Below are 22,640 nucleotides of genomic sequence, written 5' to 3' on the forward strand. Positions count from 1 at the left end.
CGAAAACCAAAAACTTAAGTTATAAAAATAAATTTTGGAACATAGGATCGTATTAGGGAGGGGCACATTTGGATGTAATTTTTTTGGAAAAGTGGGCGTGACCCCGCCCTCAAATAGGTTTTTTGTATATAACTCGCAAACCAATAAAGCTATATAAACCAAACGTTCTGCAGTCGTTTCTTTTAGCCGTTTCCTTATACAGTCCAAAAATGAAAGAAATCGAATAATAACCACGCCCAGGTTAGGTTGAAAATGACTAAAAGTGGGTTAACTCACTAACGAGAAATGTCAGAAACACTAAATTTTACAGAAGAAATAGCAGAAGGAAGCTGCACTCAGATTTTTTTACAAGATGAAAAAATGGGCGTGACATCTCCCACTTATGAGTCAAAAACCATATATCAGGAACTACTCGACCGATTTCAATGAAATTCGGTATATAATACCCTTATGACACATGTGAAAAATGGATGAAATCGGTTCATAACCACGACAACTTCCCATATAACTCAATTTTGAATTCCATCTGATTCCTTCACTTTATAATGTATACATAAGGAAACAATGAAGATAGCGGAATAAAACTTTACACAAATAGTACATATCATCTCTGGCTTCACTTGAGAAAAAATTGTCGAAAACGGACTATAACTTTTCAAGGCCCCTGTTATCGAACATGTTGAACTCCGCGCTTAAGGGGAAATTTTAACCGAAAATATGGATAAATCTCTGATAATTTAATGTAATTCAGAGGGAATTGTTTATTCTAATAGTGTGTCTCGGTTCCAAAAATTATTAAAATCGGATAATAACATCTCCTAGCTCCCATATATCTAATTGTAGGTTTTTCAAAAATGCGGTGGGCTTTAATCTACATATATGTATTGATTAATATGTGAGATATCTTAGCGAAATTAAGTGAGCGTATAGTATTGGATATAGTGTACCTTGCCGGTGAAAATGAACGAAATCGGTTCAGGAATTTCCTCAGCCCTCATACACTATATAGGACAATTTTCGTTATTCTATTAAACTTTGTGCCGAATTTATAGGTAAATTTGGGTGTTATCTTAATAAAATTTCTTCAATAAATTGCGAGAGTGTAAAATGTTCGGTTGCACCCGAACTTAGCCTTTCCTTACTTGTTTTATCTCTTGGGTTTATCAAAGACTATTTACATGTAGCTTTTTATTCCCTCAAAAGATCTTAGACCTTATACTCAACTGGACCTGAACAAGGATGTATATAAAATTAGTTTAGGGATAGGGATGGACGGGGTTTATATAGAATTACTGAAGTGATTGTCTTTTTTATTACTTACTCTATACCAATAGTCTTTAGAAAGGACATATTCCTCTCCGTGTAAGATGCAAATCAATGAGTGTTGTTGTGCCTTCGCTAAAGATTCATTTTAAATATTTTTTCACTTCGGTTTTGTAAAGTACTTTTTGTTTTTGTTGCCAGTTACTACCAACTGCTGACAGTTGTCCTTTGAGACCTAGTTCGAACAGCCAACTTTGCTGGCAGGAACTGCTTGAGGACACATTTGTCGCTACGACACCCCCACATCGCCTAGCAGAGATTCCGCTTGCTCTTGCACTTATTCTGTGGCATTCCACCAAATAGGTTTCTTCTTTTCCAACTTCTCCATCAAAACTTTTCCTCCGATGCCTCCGTTTACTTTCCCGTTTCAAATTCACTTGGCAGAGACTGCTTGCTTTGGCGCAGCGATGTTTTGGCGTTTAGTTGTTGTTAAAGTAGTCGCCATTCAATTGCTTTTTGTTATTGTTGTTTGTTATTATTGTTGTTGCCGAGCTGCGACTGTTGTCTTTGCTGAAATTTTGGTGTAAAGATTGCATGCCACATTGCAATACCGTTGACTAAGCAGCCGTGAGGGGTGGCTTTCGTAATCGGATAGGACTGTGGTGAATATAAATATAACAACAACAACATTAACAACACAGCATGCATAAAAGCAACAATAAGTAGTAACAGTAAAAGCACAACTAAACATAATATTGGTTATAACAAGAGCAACAACAACAACTAAAACCGAGCAACTAGCTAAAGTCCTGTCAAAAGCGTGAAAAGTGTTGGCAGCCGTCGCCGCCGCCGCAGCAAACAATGTTGGAATCTTTTATTGCGGTTGCATAGTTCGGTTAGTTGAGCGGTTATGTCAACTATGGGGAATAAATGCAAAAACAGCAGCAAAACGCAATTCGCAACAATAACAAATAACTGTAGTTGTCTTAGCGTTAGGAAAGTTCGCTTTTAGCTGCAGCAACAACCACAATAACAAAACCAATAACATTTCGAATCCCAATTGTCCGCAGTTTGCGCTTCACCACAGATTTTAGTCGGTAAAGTTTCTCTTTCTGTTTTCATTTTCAGATTTTTATTGTTCTACGCTTTGGTCTTTTGCAATTTGGTTTTTCTGGTTGCTTTTGTTTTAATCCTTGTTTTGCCAAAGTTTGCTCTGTGATTTTAATAGAATTATTTTTCTTAGTTTGCAATTTTGCTTCGACAAAAGCTTTATAGTTGAAGTTAATCGAATAAAATCCGACAGGGTTGTATTTGTCTAATAAACAGTTGTAATTAGTGAGTAAAGTACAGCTGGAAGCAAAACTCTTTTGTTCGAAAATTTGAGAGCAAATGATAAGAGTTGCTTTAATTGTTCTGTATATTTTGGGCGCTATTTTCTTAAATGCTTCAATAAAGAGGTAAATTTTTTTTTATATTTTTAAGGTATTATACTTGTTTAGATATTGGATTTTCGAAGGCTTCGAAGAAAAGTTAAAATTTCTACAAATTTGGGAGATTCTCAAACTTGTTTAATCATTTGCTTCCTTTCTATTTTTAGAACTATTTTCAATTATTTTGGAACATTTCACATTTAAAGGTCCCTCGGACCTAACTTTTTATCCAAGCCTTAGAATGTTATTATTAATAAAGAATTTAGTTAAAGAGCAAGAGGTATTGCATAAAGTTATTTAAGTATCTTCACTGGTCAGGGCACTACAGACCACAGGTCTCAGTACATTCCTCTATTTATTATTCTGTGTTTATTGGTCTGAAGTGGCTATATTTTCTTGGTGCAAGGTCAGTATAAATTTTTGAAAATATCTTTCCTAGAACAATTAAGTTGTCACAACCTAGAACTATTATGATGAAAGACTTAAAATGAGGTGCTTTTGTTCGTTGAGAGAGAACATTATGTCCAAATTACATATTCAGTCTTACGTAGTCTTATTTATAGGGGTGAACCGTCATGTTGAATATGAGTTTTGTTCCCGAACCTAAGAAACTATTTCTACCTCAGGGTGTAATATATAATGACTATATATATGAGGTCGGTTCGATGGTTACTTAGAGCCAAGGAGATGGAACATTGTCTTATCGTTCAGTACATTCTAGTAGATGACCTCGTATTGTCAATTTGTCGATTGAATGTTCCTGAATTAGCTGAGACAGCAAGTACATCAAAAGACCTCGTTGGTCATCATAACTTGTATAAGGAAGTTCACATCTCCGCATTCTTCGAGGCCAAATAGTTTAGCTATGAATTGCTGGTCCACGGTATTCTCCATTTGTGGACCCGTGCGACTTCATCCTGTTTCCAAACTTGGAAAAGTCATTCGCTGAAAAGAAATTTTGAGTCGATACAGATTTGATTACAGATATTTAGAAAAGTATTTTTTTTTCAGACCGCTCCATGAAACTGGTTTATATAATGTCATATTGGGCCATATTTAATAATGATTAAAATTTAGAGCCCTCTACAGGACTTTTAAAGATTGACTTAGAGCTAACAAATATTCGAAACCCGAAATTTCCTAAAAAGATCTTCCATTTTATTTTAGTGCCAATATTATTTTCATTATTCAAGGATATGCACTATTGAATATTGTAGAAAGTTCGTACTGATATATGTCCAATTTGAGTTTTTCGATTAAATTATACTCAGAAAGCATCGCTGTCAGTATATGTATATGTATATTAGAACAGGTCCAATTATCGATAAATAGTTCTGCTAATCCATATATAAATAGCACAAATATATGCTCAACTAAATAACGAAATATTTATGACCAATCTGTAAATAATCGAAGCATTCTAAGCTTTCAGCTTGCTAAATATTCATTCACTCACTTCCATAATGCCAATGAAGTGCACATGCCAATCCAGTCTTTATGTAATTGTGTCATAACTTAGCTGATCCTCTGAGTGCTCCATATTTCGTCTCAATACGACATACTAATTTCATGTTGTGTGTAGGATTTTCTTATTTACTTTGCTCTTCTGTAGCCTTTGGTCATTCCCTTGTGTCGCTCCCCTCTCGTAGAGATTATTATTTGACTAATGTATGACACATTCACTTGTTTGTCCGAGAAATGCCCGAGCAAACTATTGTACGTATACTCTTTAATCGAATATACTCGTACTTGTGTATTTATGAATTCATTAATTTGTTGGTGTACATTTGCGTATTTCATTTAAGTGAGTAGTTCAGCCATCAGCTATGACATTTATTGTGGACATGGTTATACAAAGTATAGAAATACCACAACAAATTAAGTACTGGAAATATTTATACGGTTGATTATTCGTTGAGGAGATTATTTGCTTTTAATATATGTATTATACATATGCATGTAGTAATTATGTGTTGTGTGTACTTCGAGTACCAATGTAGCAAGGCAATAGAAGTTAGGAAAAATGTTTCTCCATCTAATTTTTTCTGCTTTAGGTCAAAGATTTCGATTTCTATAAGTATATACTTCCAAGACCTTAAAAGAATTATTTCTGATAAATTTCAACTGGACTTTCAAGAGAGTTTCTTGACATAGGAAATCATTTCGATTCATGAAACCAGTTTCCTACTAGCGACCGATTTAAAATATGACTTTTAACGTTTAACACTAGTCAGGTCGGGATTCAACCGCCTATCTTAATGATTACTAGAATTGTTCTGTAAAGTAGGGTGAAGAAATATTCGTAAGGGACAGACTAGGATTTTTTGTTGAAAATTTTGGTGATAAGATACAATTTGATCTATACCGTCTAAAAAAAAACTTCCTAAGAGTAGATCACAATTCAATCGGCATATAATGTCAGATTTAACTAACCTACACATTTCTAGGAATCTTATCTTGGCAGACCCTTACTGGCCTTTATCTGAACACGTTTGTGGTGGCTAGGTGGATAAGGTATTAAGATGCAATAAAACAGTTGGATTATTTGCTTCAGTTTTTCGTGTAAAAGCAATAAACTCTGTTGAGCTTGTTTTCCAGAGAAATTGAGGTAAAGACTAACAGATAACCTATGCGAATCAGCAGCTCTCTTTATGATCTTTCCGGACGTACTCTTCTACAATAATCTTAAAGTCTTCGATGTTTAAACTTCTGATATTTTATTGGGTAATGTGATCAACCCCCTTTCCACTACAGTCTGTCTCTATGCACCCGGGAGGTACTCGGGTTTTTATTTGAGCAAGGGTTATGGATGTCAAGGTGAAGTGATTAGTCCATAAAGAATCTAGTTCTATATCAAAGGGGTCGGAGAGTAACATTTCTTTACGTTGTCAAAGCTTTAAAAATCCTTTTAAGCTCGACTTTGGTCTAAAAAAGAAAATTATAGAAGATCATACGTTTTTTTTACCCATTTGCGATTCCTGACCTATATATTAGATGAGATGCTTAGTGAATACTTGAAGATCCCTCACATTTCGAATTTATCTCGAGGCTAAGTAGATGAGGGCTAATTAGTTCGTTGAAGATGAATCCCTCCGCTCTCTCTCCAAGCATGATATTCTTTGGATTTGTTGCGCTTTAAATGCAATTGACAGTCATGCACTCAGCCATTCATTGCTCAACTAACCGCTATAACTGCTTAGAGTCTCAGTCATCCTTAGATATTCATAAAATGCACCCCTATGCACATGCCTTCCTATATACACTTATGAATAAAGGATTATAAAGTAAATCTCAAACGCTTTAACCATGTTGTCCACTTGTACGAAACACTCTCAGGAACTCAACCAGCGACCACTGGAGGCATTTGAGTGGCATCTTTGCTGCTTCAGTGATGCTGCTGCTACTGCTGGTGGTGATGGTTGTAGTTGTAGTTGTACTTGTAGTGGTCGAGTTGCATACACTTGGGTAAACATATTTCACTAATTGTAAATGTCCGCATACACACACACACACACACACACACACCAGCATACTAATAATTGTTGTTTGCCCTGCATTCGAGTAGAAAATTGTAGCAGTTAATTAACACTACATTGCAGAGATGTGTTGGAACCTGGTGGGATTAACTCGAGCGTGTGACTTCTTGTCTGCTTTTGGTCGACCGAAATCGTAATTGTTGTCATACTCGAGTGGTTGTATGTATGTGATGTGTATATTGGAAAGCGATAAGCTTGAGCTGGCTTATAGCCCGTTATCTGTATGTGTGTGTGAGGAGAGCTATGCTCATTAACTCTAACTTGTATATATAGATATTTGCTAACTAATCAGCATATTTCTTCTGGCAATATCAAAGTCTCTTTAACATAATGAACATAAATTGGTAATATAACTACTACAAACGCATTGTGGCGACTGATACTCAGCTCAACACTAACAAGCGTGTATATTTTTAGTTGGATAAGTGTATAAATTCATATATATTCACATTTAACTGAGCGCAGTTGTTGCTTTGGCATTCCCCAAGTCCCAACGTTGCAAGTAAATTGCGACTAATTATGATGCCTGCATTGCTGAGAGACAAGCACACACACACACACAAACACAACTCCTGCAGGCTACTTACGACCGCAATCACACTACCACACACACACACACTCTCACATATATGTCAACAAAGTTGCTTGCTTGCCTGTATGTGTGTGTGTGTTGCTACACTGCAGTGGTGCTCAATTTAAATTTCAATTACCAAGGTAATACCCAGGGAATGCAATCATAGTCAGAGACTTGCCTTATTTATACAACACATACGCACACACACACACACACACATATCTCTGAAAGTTATAGCTGACTGCAGTTAGTCCACCATACATATGTGTGCGTGTAGTCGCCCGCTGGTGTCCTTTTGATTAAGATTTAGTAATGGTTGTTGGGTTAAATTGTGGTGGCTATCTTTAGCACCTCTATTACAAACTTCTATTAGCATTTCCGTGCTTCTTCAGTCTTCTCTCTGTGCGTGTGTGCATAAATTTATCACGACTTGCCAGTCCAGGCAGTGCTGCAATGTTAAAGGTATTAGGCAGTTGTTACATGGTGGTCAGCGCACACATTTCTATTTATAGTGAGTTGTAGGGAATTGTTAAATCTGACTTAAAATAGCACTGCGTTCTGTACAAGTAATTAAAGCGAGTTTATCGTCGGTTTGCAGTTGTTAATTCATACTGCATACTTTAAGAGAAGTTACAAGAAGTTATGAACATTTGAAATTATTGAATTACTCACTAAATTAAATCAAAATCATACTGATATCTAAAACTATACTACGTTTGTGTTGTTCTTGAAAAAGACTGGTAAAAAATAATGAACCAATTCGACATTGAATACCTGGAAAATATTCGTTTATAATTTCTTGCAGAAGAGAGTTAGATTTTTTTAACCCTTTACTACAGATAATCTAGTTATCGATCCTTGTTCCACAATACATTTGTTTGAGGAGGTCGTATCCTCTGTGCATGTCATCAAGGTTTTATCTCTTGACCGACCTGCCTTAAAATCGCCAAAAATCCATATGACCAAGGGGTTATAAATAATATTTAAGTCTCGCTCTTCTCCTTCATTGGTCTTAGCGGCCTCTGCATCTGCTGGAAGGCTTTTTTTGCGTAGTTAATGTAAGATGGTTAGGAGCATCAACCCATTAAGGGAAGGAACATTTAAAGCTCCTCATCTTAGAACCTGTGTTTTCGGCTATATAATTCTTATTAACTTTACTTGAATCATGATAATAGACACTCATGTTTTTTGACGGATCCAGTGAAAACCAAAACCTCTTTGCTGACCGGAACTGCTTACTGGTTATTCGCAGCTAATTCTTATAAATAAAGGCCTTTCACTAACCACAATCTGTGATCCGTCCCGTTGCTTGCAACTCGGCACTCGGAGATTACTCTAAATCCAGAATTGGACTAGGACCTAAGGTATGCTCCAGTGGGAGATACAGGAAATGATAATGAGTGATGAAATTTACAACCTTTATTGTTGTTACATCAAATACTTGGTTGGATATCAAACCACTTCTCTTCTGAATATGAAGATCCCACTTTCGTTGGAAACGCAAAATATTAGGGTACCCGCTCTCACTTTATACTTCGGACTGTTTTCATTAGAAATACTTAGAAGTACGTTTAATCTCTTTAAGCGACACTGTACCGTAAGTAGATCCCTCCATCGCGAGTAAATGTATTGAGGTACCGGGTCTCACTATATATCCGGATACAGCTTTCATTGGAAATGTTGCTTTTAAATCCCATCGTGGCCCAAATTTGATTTCTGGCACCTATTTCTCTTGAGGGGTGCACAATATAACTGTAGATTTAGGATTTCAAAATCACAGTCATAAGGCCAAATTTGGGATATCTGTCTGTGATCTGTTGTCCGCTTTTGATACCGAGGACTTAAGCCTTTCCACTCTGAAGAGGTTAATATCGTAATATAGTTAAATTGGGTTAGGAGTTAATTGAGGTGCCCGAGTCTTCTGAAGGTTCTTCTAGATCTTCTGGATGTCTTTATACTGTTTTACATAGTCTGTTTTTCTTTTAACATGTTTCTCTGTACTCTGAATTCTCAATAAAGTTTTGTGAGAGAGTTTCTTTTATGGATTAGGAACTCATTTATTCCTCATCCTCATATAACCAATGCATTGGTTTCTTGCAATGTAGTGGTTTCTTGGATCCGACTGACTCGTGACTGACTGACTTCGTGATTTTGAAAATTATAGTAAGACTCGCTACCAAAGATGGAAGAAATCATCCTGATCGATGGACTTTTAAGAAATAAAGTGTATAAAACCTCAATAAGAGTGGCAACCTACAAATAAATATAATTGCAATCAACAAATAATATAGATTTTCATCTCTCCAAGCTTCATTATTTCCATTAAATTAATTAAATTTTTGACGAGGGACTAGAGAAACAAACAAAACCCGAACAGCCATCCAAACTACAGACACATAAAATAATCATATATAGTACATCACACTTATATATTTATACTGTAATTTAAAGCCCAACACAAAGTTGCAGGCAGCACGTGCTACATTATTCCCAGGGATCCCTAACACGAACCTCAACATATCGAAGTGGGCAAGAAGACGAGTGCAGCAGAGCCCATATTGCCCCTCACCACACAACAGCACCAGCCACCAGCTGGCTAACTGCTTCACTTCACTGCACACTTCACTAAATTTCTTGCTAAATTGTAGAGCTGCTACTTGTAAGACTACAATGTGGCACAAAGCGTGTGGCAAGCATAAACACTCGTCTGCTCATACCCGTTATTCAGCTAAATGGTTGAAAGGCAAAAGTTGCCAAACATACATGGTAGTAGTGTAGTTTTGTTGTAGCCTTTGTTGCCAGCAATGTGCCTGCACCACACATGCATTGCCATTTTGCTATTGTTGTTGTTGCGCCATTGCTGCTGATGCTCTTGTTAATGACGTCATTGACGAAATTAAAAAGCTATCGACAGCTCCTATTGTGCGCTGCACAGCAAAATGCCGACACGAACAGACACACACACCCTCGCAGCATAGAGACTGAATGAGTTGATAGCCCATCATGTGGAGTGCACTGTTGCAACACAATGAATGTGGCATAGCATACCATGGCGGTGGCAGGCAACGCGTTTGTGCCAGCATCTGCAATCGCCAAAGTTCGGCAACAGCTGTTTGCTGCCGCACACTTACATGTGTACTCTCGCATTCACTGGCGTTCAAAGGCAGACACTTGCCTTTCGTTCCAAAGTGTGAAGCGCCCACTTAAGCATTTCGAAAGGCACGCTCGGTACGAGTCCCGCTATTTGCGTTGCATTGAGTGTTTGATAACCACCGAAGTGATAAAGGAGGTGCTAAATGTTGAGGAGATAATAACGTTATTAAAGTAATATCGAGGCTCTTGTGCAGAAATTTAATTGTCGGGTAATATTAATTTCTGTTTTTTTACTTTTAATTAAATTTTTGAAGAAAATTACTTTCAGTGTGTGGGTAGGGGAGTTTTAAAATGGAATAGTGCTCTATTGAAGGTTATATTGTAAATATAATGTTTTAAAGCTTAATAAATTGCTTGAGTTATGTTTCAATGCGGTGGTGTTTAAGAAATTCTGAGTTTATTATCTTAAAAACAAGTAAGGAAGGGCTAAGTTCGGGTGTAACCGAACATTTTATACTCTCGCAATTTATTTATTTAACTTTATTAATATTATATAATACACAATTTCACCCACATATTCGTCATATATATTGTATAAAGTACATTGAAAGTTGGAAACCATAATATTAGGTTAGAAGCACCGAGGTCCTCTTGTTCGATATATGGGGCCTTAAAAACATAAGGTCCGATTTCGGCGATTTTTAGAATTTGGCTGCCACACTATAAACATAGTATCGTAAAGTAAACGATTCGGATCGTCTTCAAAGTCTGGTAAATAGGAAGTAGGCGTGGTCGTGAAGCGATTTGGCCTATTTTCACAACATATCATTGGAATGTAATGAAACTAATACATACCAAGTTTCATTGAAATCGGTCAAGTAGTTCCTGAGATATGGTTTTTGACCCATAAGTGGGCGACGCCCATTTTCCATTTTGTAAAAAATCTGAGTGCAACTTCCATCTGTTATTTCTTATGTGAAATTTTGTGTTTCTGACGTTTTTCGTTAGTGAGTTAACCCACTTTTAGTAATATTCAACCTAACCTTTGTATAGGAGCGGGGCGTGGTTATGATCCGATTTCTTTCATTTTTGGACTGTATTAAGAAGTGGTTTATATAGCTCTATTGGTTTGTGAGATATGTACAAAAAACCTATTTGGGGGCGGGGCCACGCCCACTTCCCCAAAAAAATTACATCCAAATATGCCCTTTCACAGTGCGATCCTTCATACCAAATTTTATTTCCATAGCTTTATTTATGGCTTAGTTATGGCACTAATGTGTTTTCGGTTTTCGCCATTTTGTGGGCGTGGCAGTGGTTCGATTTTGCTCAAAGCAACCTTTCTATGGTGCCAAGAAATAAGTGTGCCAAGTTTCATCAAGATATCTTAATTTTTACTCAAGTTACAGCTTGCACAGACGGACGGACAGACAGACATCCAGATTTGAACTTTACTCGTCACCCAGATCACTTCGGTATATAGAAGCCTGAATCTAACTCTTTTACTTTTGGGTGTTACAAACAACCGTTATGTGAACAAAACTATAATACTCTCTTTAGCAACTTTTTTGCGAGAGTATAATTACAAGTTTCTTCACAACATTTGGCAAATCAAATTCTTTTGTAAACTGTATCATTGGAAAATGTTATCGGTTAGGGAACTGTGTTATGTACATTTGTCATTATGCTAATTATAGAGTTTAAGAAACTCTGAGTTTAATTCCCAAAATTATTTCTACACATAGTAAAGGGGTTTTCAATAAGAGCGTTAAAAAAGTTAATTAAAACAAAAACGGTTTGGAATATCAATGAAATTCTTTATTCCTGAAGTACTTCGATGCCATTATATATGGAACTCGATTTCTTTTGCATGGCCACCACGAGCACGCTTGCAGAAGTCCAGACGCTGAATTTGGCCGATACTGCTGCAATTTCACTTTCGATATTCGTACGAAGTTCATCAATCGTAGCTGGCTTGTTGGCATTGACCATAAAATTGACGTTGCCCCACGGGAAATAGTCTAACAATGTCAAATCGTACGACCGTGCTGTTGGAACCACATATTGTCCAAGTCCAATCATCCAATTCGGACCAAAAATATTTTGCTATCATTGAGCGGAAGCGATTCCCATTCACGGTAACGTGCCGGTCTTGATCATCACGGAAGAAGTACGACCCAATGACGCCGCCGACCCATAAACCGCACTATACTGTAATTTTTTCGGGATGCAATGGTGACTAATGGAGTACGTGTGGATTGCTGCTACTCATATTTTGCTTATTGACGAAGCCATTCAGCCAAAAATGGGCCTCATCGCTAGGTGGCGCTCTTAAAGTTGAGGCCACTGACTCCAAATTTCGATAGTAAATTTTTATAATTTCAACTCGTTTTGGGATCGTATATTTTTCTATGATGAAATGGCAAACCTTACTGAAAATATATGTCAAAAGAGCGGCAAAAAAAAAAATTGCGTCCCTATCGGTCTACTTTTATAGCGTCTCTTTTGGAAATTCCTTTATATATATACATTTACTTGGCAATTAAATTTGGTCGTAACATAGGTTGTAATTCGATTAATTATCAAAAAAATGTGGTATTTAAAGTGAGTTAAATTTAAACTTTGATAAAATCCGATTTTATGAGTAGTGTTTAATCTTAAAACACTAAAATTTGCAATAAACTCGTCTTGATGACGTAACTTTAGCCCATACTAGACCAAGCAAATAGACTTTTAGGGTTAACAGTAAAGAATCCTGGTGAAATCTGATAGCTATGTATGTCGGGGCTGACGGTTTCAAATTTGACAAGAATAGTTTCACTAGCTTCCTTTGGAGGAATGGTTCTATTGTCATTTCATGAAGTTTCTTGGTCTTATCTTTGACACGGCCTATTATAACAAATTTTTATAAGAATAAGTCCTTTCAAAGGTTTTCAAAGGAAGATTCAAGAATTTAGAACAAGATCGTAGATATGTGTCTAATAGATGCAATGCAAAGGATTGTTTTGGTTGGTTTTCCGATATCAATTGGGTCTTTATATATTTGATTTTTTTAGGAAATAGAAGAGGAAGGAGGGATTTTAATATTTAAATAAATATTTCCGTTTGAAATTTTACCTAAATTAAATTTGGGTTTTCTGAAATTTTTTTCAAGAGAAGTGGTTGTCATCAACCAAATCTTAAAAAAAAAAATATCGACTACTTAATGAGGGTTTACAGGAATAATAATCAAGCAAAGCAAACGAGCCAAATAATGAATAGCATAATCTAATTATAAAATTTTTATGTGTATAGGTTGATACAGCAAACTGAAGAACTCGAACCCACCACCTGAAGTGGTCGATTTTCAAAGCAATGTCCCTCAAATTGTATACATAATGCTATGCTATTACACAAAATTTCCTATTCATTTGAAATTTATAAATAATGAAACTCACTTTTCTTGTCAACTCATTTCGCTACAAGATGCTAAATATCATTCAATTATTCACCTTTTTTGCGAACATTTTAATGACCCAACCCAACCTGCCAATGTAACAAATCTGGTGTGAGCAGATGCTTTGTATTCTATAAATTATTCATTTCATTCTGAATGACAGTAATGAATTTACGCTGACATTCATTTGTTGAAAGATGTCTCCAGTGGCACAAATTCGTGCCAACTCCTTCTGCTCTCGCTGTTGCTATTGCTGTTGCTGCTAAAAATATACACTACAAAATCGACAATGTCGTTGTGCCATGGAAGAGTGCGATGTATGTGTGTGGTGCGGCAACAATGGCTCGTGAATGAGAAAATTGCAAAAGCGAACTGCATTGGATAATGAACGAAAAAATCGACAGGAATAGTATTCGTTGTTGTTCTTGTATCAGCGGTAGAGATCGTTGCGCGGTGGCGACTACGACTAAGAGGCGGTTGACAGTCGATTGTCGATTGCCGGTCACCGGTTGGTGTTTTTTGGTTTGGCGCGTTGTGAAGCTTGCGGAGCTGAAGACGCGGTATTAAATCTATGCCAAGTATGTTGAGCGGTGAAGGGGTCTAGCGTGAGTTTGAGCGCTGAGTTGGCAACACCACAAAGAAAATGTATAGAATTTTCGTTCCAAATGATGTCGACGCGAAGTGGTGAGGGTGGGCGGTGCAGCCGCGGAAAGGGCTGAGCGCTGTGTGGGTGGAAATTAATTGAAAACTTATGTCTGCATTGGCAAACTTGCGCTTTGCGCCATTCATTGCAACATTTAAATGCAAATGAAGCCAAAGCGTTAGCGTACTCTGCTGGGGCGCTGGAAGAAGCGTCGGTCGGTTTGTTTAATATGTATGCAGCTGATGGTGTGCTTGTCGATGACAATCTATGAGTCTAGAAATGCTGATAATGTCGAGCATCATTGCTGTATCTCTCTGTGTGTGTGTGTTTGTATTAAATATATACATTTTAAGTAAGTTGAAAAGTTTGCAATGCGACACAAGAGACACAATTACCAGTGTAAGCGCAATTGTGGCTTAATTATCACAAGAGAATTAAGTAAATGAATAGCAATTCGCTTAGCGCAGTTTTAAGAATGCGTGTGATAAAATTACCAAGGGGGATTTGGAATAACAAGTGGTAATGAATGCACTTATAGGGACCATAAGGCAAAAAAGGAACCGGAAGGGAAAAATATACAATCTTACATTTTAGTATAGGTCGCGGGAGACGAACTTGTCTACAGTAGTCGTTTAATTATGGTATGAATGTAAAAGTAAAAAAAAAAGTAATGAAAAGGAATAACAACAAAAATACGTTAGTTTTTAATCATTTAAAGAAAAATTTAATTTTCCTATATTTCTTCATTTCTTTGATTGAGTACTCCTAAAATTGTCCATCGTATGGCCAAGTCTACTTTTCTATCCTATATGTATATTAGACGATATTGATGAGAGGGCATCAGTTATCACCTCCTAGCATAGTAGTTCTATAATGACATTATTTTCTGTGTTAACGCTGGTTCCAATATGAACAAAATTTAATGTAATTCCGATATATTAGATGAGTATATACAATTCTTCTTATCATACATTCTGTTTTCTATTGTTTCTATTTTTCAGGATTCTATCAGAAATTTATTTAGTATTTAACATATTTGAAGAGTTCTCAAATCTGACTATTGGTTGCGGTAGACTGAAAGCTTACAATTCGCCACAATGATAAGGTCCACTAACTGGGGGTCGATATTTTCTTTAGTCGATCTTACACACAATAAGATTGATAGAACCTCATATGTTAACTAGTCTTTTGGTAGTTGACTACGATCATCTATCCTATGACTTTGTATCTCCTCTCAACATTTTTTCAATAGTTTCAGTGGCAGTGAATCAGTTTCTTTCTTTATTCTTCAGCTAGGTTATCGCTACTTTAATTTATCGTTCGAGAAATTACCATGGTTTTTATCATCGCCTTTGATTAGGGTGTCGGGTTAGCTCCCGACCTAAATAGACTCTGGACGATGGTCAATGAATTTTCTTGTTCTTTCCTATAAAATTCGTTTTGAGTTTTAGTCAATCTCTCTGACTACCCCCTCTTCCCAAGAATTTTCTCTTTTTGAGCTAATACAAATAAAAAAGAATTTGTTTGAACCACTAGAACACTAAAACACCGTCCATCCATCACAATTTGCTATAATTGGTCTTATGCCTATCCTATTTAAGGGTCTTAAAGTATGCGTTTTTAAGAATATTATCTCAAATTTTTAAAGATATTTAAGCAGTAGAAGCGAAGTTATAGCGTGGAATAGACGATGACTTCTAAGTTCACCTGATTGACCGCTATTCTAGACAAAAGTGTGAACTTGAAACGTTAAACGCGATTATCTCGAAATCATGTTTTCCGAAAACGTTGTTGCGGTGACTTGAATTTTCAACCGATTTAATTCTTGTTTTTCAAATTGTTCGTAACTTATTTGCCATGTGCTAGAACGATTTCGTTTTTTCGTTGAAATTTTCATATCAATGTTATAATATATATTTTTTAATAAATTTAACAGATAAAAAAGTACCCTTTTTGAGAAAATCGTCCTCGTTTGCAGACATGTTTTTATCTTTTCAATGAATCGTTCAATGACACCACAAGTCTTCATACGAACGAAATTTGTTTGGTCTTACGCTTTCAGTTAAGCTGATGGCCTGGAATCGTAGTCACGGCAAGCCTCTTTGAAAAAAAACGCACATTTTACGTAAAATGCCATAACTTTGACAATTATTAGTATTTTTTTATGTTCTTGAGCTGATTTTACAGATTAGACATTGTACTATGCAAATAATGAGATTTCTGCTTGTTAAATTTCAATTATGATTTCTTAGTATCCAATAAAATCTTTACCAATTTGCAAGAGGAAGTTCATAAAAAGTAAATGGATCTTAGTTAAAACTTCAAGCTATATTTCTTGTTCGGTCCACAATGATACACTTGGTCTCGAACCTTAAAAGTCGAGTGTTTTTGGTGACTAATTCGCAGTGCTTAATCCGTACAGTCGACAGGAAGTTGTAGTCAAAGTAATCCGTAATCAGTTAAAAATGCAAAATGGCGGACGCTTTTTTGAAAAATTGATTGCAATCATTTGAAACTCGTTACGCGGAGGTTTTCGGGGTCTCTGATTATGAATCCGGTGTCGGTTTTTCAAAATTCAAAATGGCGGTTGTAATATGACAAATTTTTAAAATTTGTCCACCATATTAGTTCGTCATTTTGAACTTTTGGAAAAATTACGTCAAATTCGTAATCCGCAACCCACGAATAAGAGGGATGAGTTTCAAGCGATTCCCGGGAATTTTTCAAATTAGCGTCCGCCATTTTGTATTCGCGATTTTGTATTTTTAAACACCGACAGCGGATTCGTAATCAGCGACCCCTAGAACCCCCAAGTAGCGAATTTCAATCGAATACGATGAATCAAAAAAATCACTGTCCGCCATATTGGTTTTGTGGATTTATGTCAAAACCCTGAATTGATGTGGTTAAATGGACCTCGGATTCGGATTCAGCGATGCCACAAACATATAGCACATTTAGTAAGGCCTCCAGACAAATTTATTTTGTGTGGGGCTGTGTAATCAATAGTCTATCAAAATTATTCAATAATCAATACATAGTTACTTAGATTATTCTAGCCCAAAATTTCTTAAATCATGTATACAATTTAATAAACACCTGCATTGAGTAAAATTTATAAAACTACCACTGATATTCAACCCAGCCCACACAATATATACCGTTGCTTCACAACAACTCAACTGCAAAGCTACGCCGGTCACGTGTTCACACGCCTTTACAAACACGCGTTCGCGTTCGTGAAATTGTCGCAGCGCTGCATAAACACCTTGACTGTAATGGAGCGAAAATAGTGCAACAGTCAGCTGCTGCATTTTGTTGTTGGCGCACACGTGACCAGCGTTAAATATACCACGCCAAGCGCACCTTTTCAGGTAATTTGTGAGGTGAATTTAATAATAATGTGGGCACGTGATCGCAACAAGGGAAGGCGCTACATACAGTTCATGCCATGGCGTTGGCAGAACCAAAGTTGACTTTGTGGCAATACAGTTATGCGAGTAATGGCAGCTGTGCTGTCAAATGACCACATAAAAAAATATATGTCCGTACCTGTAGTACTAGTTTACAGATGTTACCGAGAGTAATTATGTACATAGCAGTGTGAGGCTAATGATGGTATAAAATATAACAGGGTTGCCAAGTTTCTAACTTTTTTTTTTTGAATAACTTTATTCAGGTTAGAACAAAAGCGTCATTTTCTCTTAGTAATTTAGGGTTAGCAGCACTTTTCGATTCGAATGGCAGTACCCAAGTCATAAAAATTTATTTTTACAGACTTCGAATTAGCGCGCCACCTGTCGATAGTTCACTGTAACTCTCCTCTCTTAGGGGAGGCCAACAAACTGATATAAACCCTCAAACGTGTATGTCGTCTTCAAATGCCGTGCATGCAGCTTTTATGTCTTCATTTAATTTAATTTAATTTTGATGCTGTGTAGTTCCCAAAACGTGTCGCTTTGCGTGCGCCATGTCGTATGCGTATTATATATTAATTAATTACGGCGCATGAACAGACACCCGAACACTTGCGCCAAAAAGCGCACTTTAAGACTCGTCGCACCGATAGGCTTCTGCGTCAGTCATGCCGCCTCACACCATCGTCTGGCAGTCAGTCACACTTCAGTGAGGTTCATTTACTTCATGCTTGAATTTAATTAACGTCTCGTTAAAGTGAATATGGTTGTCGTGAAAAGCTACTCTTCGCTGTGTGGCATTAATTGCGAATATGTGTAAGTGCCTGTGTGCGGCAGAATTTTAATACCTCTATATGTGTTTGTACTATGTACGTGTGCGTGTGTGGGAGTAAACGTGATGATGCGAATGGCAATAATTTTATGAGCATTCCATCAGGCGCACGCGGGTGTTTCTGCGTGGGAAGGTGAATATCTGTCTCGTAATCAGCCTTTTGGCTTCGCTGGTGCATACAAACATACAAACAACGGTATTTTATTTGCTGAATTTTGATTAAATGTGATTTAGTTAGTGATTTTATGGCGCTGTCATAATATTTTATTAAAATCAACTATTTTATGTGATGGAGAACGAAATACTTTTGTGATATTACTTGGGGTTTTATGGGGGGTTTGGAAATGAATATAATGTCAATATGTAAAAATAGCTTTTATATTAAACTTTATAGGTATTAAATATAGACGTAATGTTATCCACTGTATTCTCTGCGAAAAATGCATATATGTTTTAGAGACAAGAGAGCAAATAAAACCTTAATGGATGTGGGCAAAATGAAAGAACCTAATGTAATTGGTATTGAAATAATTTTAAATTGCCTCACTGACCCATCGGGGTAGCTGTAAAAGGGGAAAAGAGGCCTTTACGCATATTTGAAAAATTTGTATCAACTAAATTATCATCAAAATGTTACTATTTTATCGGAACGAAGCCAATCTTCTGTTATTGAGGCATGTTAGAAAACATTAGTCTAATATATATTTTGAGGAATACGTCGGGAGAGTATTCTTTCTGAAGAAGTAAACTCTAAATAAATGCAAACATTTTATGAATTAGCAGTGCAGAACTACTCTTGTAATTTAAGCTCAGTTTGCCTACGTCAGTGGGCAATTTTTAACGCGATTATCTTTGATTTGGGAAGAGGGAAGCAGCGCTGTTTATGAACATTCCATTAAAGGGTCAGTTCGCGCTATGTAATGTCACATAAATTAAAGTAAACGAAAGCAATAGTAATAACGAAGACATTATTAGTCAGGCCTGTTCGTTACATCGTATGTTTCGTTAATTCGTGTACTCACTTAGAGGCATGTTTTTCAATAAAATTGAGTTAAATATCTGTAAATTGGAGTTTAATAAATTCTTTAATCTTAGATGATATGTAAAACAGAGAAAAACCATAACAGAAATTCAAAAGAAATCAAAATATTTTTTCATTAGTAATACTTGATTAGTTACTCGCCGTTCGCTTCATTGGAATACGAAGATTATATTTGAGAAATTGACTTTGTTCTTCTTTGCTGCTCTTAGCCATTTTGTGGCACTTCAATTGCAACATAAAAGGACATCACCTTGGATATATTTTTCCCTGGCGCTCCACAGAGTATATATACATTTTATCAGCTAAATTTTTCCAAACTGTTCCATTTCAGCAAATTCACCACAATTTTTTTTTTCCGACACTTATACATCTACTTGGTGCTGATCAATAATTTTAAGCTTTTCTATCAAATTCAAAATATTGAATGAATCTTGATTTCATTATTTCAATTTGGACATTGGTTTTGAAATATTTCAAGTTATATGTATGTATATAAAATTCTGTTTTTTCACGATTTTATTTGATTCTTCATGTTGTTCGTTAAACAGTTGTAAGCACCAGGCTTAAATGCAGTGCAGAATTAGTACATATTATTCAAATAAAAGCTTATGAAGTAATTTTCAGGGATATTTTAAAATAAATAGATGAAGTTGAATTGAAGTTATGGTTTGGTAATTATGTTTTAAAGTACAGTCTGCAGTAGATTTTATTGTTTTTTCCACGCACTTAGTATGCTAATTGACTAAATTAAGATCTGTGACACAATTAAGTTCTTTATAAAGATAACACAATACAACATATTCGGCATAAAGTTCAATAGAATAACTATAGTATATGGGGACTGAGGTAATTCTTTAACCTATTTCACTCATTTTCACCATCAAGATACAATATATCGAAGACTGTACGCTCACTTAATTTAATAATACCTACAATCAGGTATAAGGGTATTTTTGGAACAGAGAAACACAATTAGACGAAAAAATGTCCTCTGAATTACATTAAACTATCTGAGGGATATACCGATATTTTCGGTGAAAAATTCCCCTAACACTGAGTTCTTCATGTTCGATATCAGGGGCCTTGAAAAGTCATGGTCCGATTTTGACAATTTTTCCACAAGTGATGGCACAGCTCAAATACAGTATTTGTGTAAAGTTTTATTTCGCTATCTTCATTTGTTCCTAATGTATATGTATCTTATACAGTGAGCGAATTAGATGGAGTTCAAAATTGAGTTATATGGGAAGTAGGCGTGGTTGTGAACCGATTTCGATCATATTCCACCCGTGTCATCAAGGTGTCAAGAAAGTGTTATATACCGAATTTAGTAGTACATACTCCTGGTAATGTACATACTTTCTAGGTAGTAGTACATACTCCTGGTAGTGTACGTAATTGTCAGGCCTGTTCGTTACATCGAATTTTTCCTTAATTCGTGTACTCACTTAGAGGTATGTTTTTCAATAATTTTAGATAAAAATGAGTTAAATATCCGTAAATTGGAGTTTAATAAATTGTTTTATTAATTTTTTGTTAATTTTTTTTATAAAAATTTTGCCGAATCAATAATTTTGAAGCTTTTTTTTATAAAATTCAGCAGTTTTTCAATTTGCACATTTCTTTTGAATTTTTTCAAGTTTTATTTTTAATTCTGGTTCGAAATTATTTTTTTCTCTTTCTTCATATGTCTTCTTCACGTTGTTCGTTAAACTTAAGTACTTACAAATCCCCGACGTTTTCGTTAAAACGAATATTCCTTATTTCGGAAAACTACTCTATCTGCTCTTTCAGATATTCAGATGATATAAAGAAACAAGTAAGGAAGGAGCTAAGCTCGGATGTCACTCCAGCTAATATTAGGTATATGAGAGCTTGGGGTAGTACGATTTTGGCATAGAGACATTTTATTAGAATAAAAATATTCCCTCTGAATTTCTTCCAATTATCTGAGAGACTTATCTATATTTTCCGTAAAAAATGTATGAGAAGCACTGTTCGATATATGGGGACTTGAAAATTTATGGTCCGATTTCGGCGATTTTTAGAAGGGCGATGCCACAGTATTAATACATCACATGTGCAAAGTTCTGTTCCGTTATTTTCACTAGCGCTTACTTTATAAGTTAACCGTTATTAAAGTTAACGATTCAGCTCGACTTCAAAGTTCTGGTATATGGGAAGTAGGCGTGGTTGTGTACCAATTTCTCACATTTTCAGACTATAGCAGGAGTTTCGGAGATATGGTTTTTGACTTATAAATGGGCGGTGTCAGACCCATTTCAAATTTTGTATACCAATTTGAGTGCCCTTCTGCACCATCTTAATAATTAAATTTAAGTTTTCAGGTATTTTTCCTTACTGAATTGAAGTATTTTTGTAATTTACAAATAATCTTTGTATGGGATTTCCTCCATTTTTAGACTGAATAAGGTAGTGTTTAAAGGAAACGAGCCTACAGAGTTTCGTTGATATATCTCTATTAGTTTACGAGATTTGTACAAAAAACTTAATAGAGGGCGGGTCCACACCCTTTTTCAAACAAAATTACATCCAAATACGCTTTTTCCTATTGCGATCCTTTGTATAAAATTTTATGGTACTTTATATGTTTTCGGTTTTTACCATTTTGTGTGCATGGTGGTGATCCGTTTTATAGTGCCGAGGAACACGTGTACCAAGTTCCATCAATTATTACTCAAGTTATCGCTTGCATAGACGGACAGACATCCTAACTCTATTCGCCACCCCGATCATTTTGATATACATAACCCTATATCTAACTCGTTTGGTTTTATGACTTACAATCAATGGTTATGTGAACAAACCCTTAGCAACTATTTTGTTATTTATATATAATTTTGTTCTATTTCGTCGCTCAAAGTTTTCTTCTTTTCGATTTCAGCTTGTTGTAAGGTATTAACAAATCCGTGGGGTTCAATGAAAATTATATGGTAAGTTCAATACACTCTTTTAACTAATGCAAATTATCACAATTTCACTCAATACTTGTCCATAAAAATTTTAAATTATTTTATTGGTTTTATTAAACTTACAAATGTTAGTAAAGTATATATATATAAAAAAAAAAAAAAAAATCATACGACTATAATTTATTTCGATTTTTTTTAAGTACAGTTCCTTATGAAAGATCGTTTATATTAGGTCTACAACTTTGCTTCAGCCGTTTTTTCGTAAATTTAAGGCTTGTTTTCACTTAGGACACACAGTACGTATCCGAAAGCATTCGATGAGTCTCAGCCGCACTTTTCTTGGAGTTAAAAAAGATTTTGCTTTTCTTTTTCCCGCAAATGTCGAGAATTCGGCTCAAAAAGTGACATTTTCAGTTGAGAATAAGTTTGGGATGCAAACAGA

The 22,640-nt window shown here is 35.8% G+C and overlaps 1 long non-coding RNA gene across 2 annotated transcripts in view; it reads left to right on the top strand.

Moving 5' to 3' along the window:
* The window catches only part of LOC114803616 (uncharacterized), a 299,076-nt gene that overhangs the window by 78,380 nt on the left and 198,056 nt on the right, over nucleotides 1-22,640 (top strand). For both annotated transcript variants that reach the window (XR_008471609.1, XR_008471610.1), the window contains exon 3: nucleotides 22,171-22,219. This is a non-coding gene — a long non-coding RNA (uncharacterized LOC114803616). The remainder of the gene's footprint in view (nucleotides 1-22,170; nucleotides 22,220-22,640) is intronic.

The sequence above is a fragment of the Zeugodacus cucurbitae genome, chromosome 5 (assembly GCF_028554725.1).
Source record: "Zeugodacus cucurbitae isolate PBARC_wt_2022May chromosome 5, idZeuCucr1.2, whole genome shotgun sequence".
NCBI classification, from domain to species: Eukaryota; Metazoa; Arthropoda; class Insecta; order Diptera; family Tephritidae; genus Zeugodacus; species Zeugodacus cucurbitae.